Genomic DNA, 2,500 nt, shown 5'->3' with positions numbered 1-2,500 from the left:
GCCGGGGTGGCTGGGTCTTGCCGGTCTACCTCCGAGGAAGGGAGACTTCCCGGTCGTCCCGACGGAGGCCCGGTGGGCTCCTCGCGTCCACGCTCACGCCTGCCTGCCTGCCTGCCTGCCTGCCTGCCTGCCTGCCGGGCTGGGGCTTCCAGCTCTACCTCGAGGACAGACGGCTTCCCGGTCTCCCCTGCTTGGGGCTGGGAAGTGCCGGTCCACCTGACGGCCGGACTGGTACCGCTGCCCGGTCTACTAGCCGGGGCCGGGGAGACTGGGGCTTGCCGGTCTACCTCCGAAAAGGGAGGCGGAGGGAGGCGAGGCGAGAGCGGTTGGCGGAGGGTGCGAAGGCCGGGGAAGGGCAGGCTTCCGGACAGGCGTCTGTGTGGGTCCGGCCCCTGCCCGGTCCAGGGGCGAGGTTGCCGGTGGCCCCGGTCTACCGGCCGGCAAGCGGGGGCGGGTGGGCCGGTCTTCCCGGCGGAAGGAGGGGAAGCGCTGGCCGTTTTCCGGGGGGGGGGGCGGCCGGATCTAGCTCCCCGCCGGAGGAGCTGGCCAGGGAAGCTGGGACGTGGCGGTCCCCTTCCGAGGACGGAAAGCTTTCCCGGTCTACCGCTGGGAGGTCTGTCCGCTGCCGGTCCCCCCGTTCTCCGCCCGGCCGAGGCGGCTGGGGCTTCCCGGTCCTCCCCGGTCTGCCCTGCCGGAGGCCCGCCGACCGCCCGGTCTACTCGCGAGGGGCCCGGTCCTCCCGGCGGCGGCCGGGCCTGCGAACGGAGTCCCCCCCGGTCTGCCGACTGCGGAGGCTGGGCCTTGCCGGGCCCCTTCCGAGAACAAGGGGGCCTCCCGGTCTGCCGACCGAAGGTCTGGCCCGGGGCTGTCAGCGGTGCCCGGTCTCCCGGCCCTGGGCTCTGCGGGCCGTGGAGACTGGGTCCTGCCGGTCTACCTCCGAGGAAGGGAAGCTTCCCGGTCGACCCGCCGGAGGGGCAGACGGCGTTGCCCGGTCTCCCGGCCCTCGGCTCCCCTCCGGTCTACCGTCCGGGAAGGCTTGGGTTTGCCGGTCTTCCTCCGAGCTCGCCGGGTCTTCCCGGTCTACCCCCCGGAAAGAGAGGCTCTGCCGGACCACCTGGCGCACGGCACTGAACGGCTGGCCGGTCTACTGGGCCCCGGGCCTCGGGAAGCCCTGTCTACCCGCCAGAGGAGCCAGCGGCGTTGCCCGGCCTCCTGGCCCTCGTCTCCCCTCCGGTCTACCAGCCAGGCAGGCCGGGTCTTGCCTGTCTTCCTCAGAGAACATGCGGCTTCCCGGTCTACCCACCCGAAAGCGCGGCTCTGCCGGACTACCTGGAGCACGGCGCAGAACCGCTGGCCGGTCTACTGGGCGCCGGACCTCGGGAAGCACGGTCTCCCGGCCGGAGGGGCTGGCGCCATTGCCCGGTCTCCCGGCCGTCGGCTCCCCTCCGGTCTACCGGCCCCGACGGCTGGAGTTTGCCGGTCTACCTCCGCGGCCGTGGGGGCTTCCCGGTCGGACAATCTACTCGCCGGGGCCCCGGTCTACCCGCCGGAGAGGCTGCGTCTTGCCGGTCTACTGTGGAGGGCGTAGGACTTCCCGGTCTACCGGCCCGCGCGCGCGCCCCCCCCCCTATGTAGCCTCCAGGTCTACGTGGTCGCTGTAACCCGACGACATCGCCAAGGGTGGGTGGGGTTCGTGGCGACAGCTACCGTAGAACTCGGTGACTTTGTAGACCGCCGCTTGGCGGCAGTGCAGCAGGTAGGCGATGGAGGGGACGGGTGAGGGCGTGCGTTCATGCGTGCGTGCGTCCGTCCTTGCAGGGACGGCAAGGGAGAAAAGTCTTGGCGGGCGGGCGTTCCTTTGTGGGAGGGGGAGCATGCAGAGACACAGGGATACAGAAAGACAAGCACCAAATCACTCGTGCGCTCTCACACACACTTGATTGTGGGGGGGGGAGGGAGGGAAAGAGGGAGAGGGAGAGAGAGAGACGAGAGAGAAAGACGAGAGAGAGAGAGAGAGAGAGAGAGAGGCGCGCAGAGGCAGGCAGGCAGAAACCAAATCTCTCTGTCTCTCGTCTCTCTCTCTCTCTCTCTCTCTCTCTCTCTCTCTCTCTCTCTCTCTCACACACACACACACACACACACACACACACACACACAAAAACACACACAAACGCACACACAAAGACAAAAAGTCGTTTGCGGGAGAGGAGAGAGAGACAGAAGGGCACAAAATTTCTCTCTCACACTAAGCTTACAGTCAAACACAGCATTTGCTTGTGTGGGGGGAGAGAGACAGAGACACAGGAGCCAAGTACACCGCACACACGCTTGTGTGCAGGGGAGACAGACAGGGACAGAGAGATGGACACAAGATATCACTCCAACGTGCACACACGCACACCAAGGAAACCACCCCTGCCCACGACATCACCAAGGTTGATCCCTTGCCCTCCCTGCAAGGACGTACGCACGTACGCACGAAGGCACGCCCCGCCCCACC

This window comes from Podarcis muralis, unplaced genomic scaffold, assembly GCF_964188315.1.
Source record: "Podarcis muralis unplaced genomic scaffold, rPodMur119.hap1.1 HAP1_SCAFFOLD_61, whole genome shotgun sequence".
Classification (NCBI taxonomy): Eukaryota; Metazoa; Chordata; class Lepidosauria; order Squamata; family Lacertidae; genus Podarcis; species Podarcis muralis.
The sequence above is the reverse complement of the archived record's forward strand: the minus strand, read 5'-3'. Positions refer to the sequence as shown.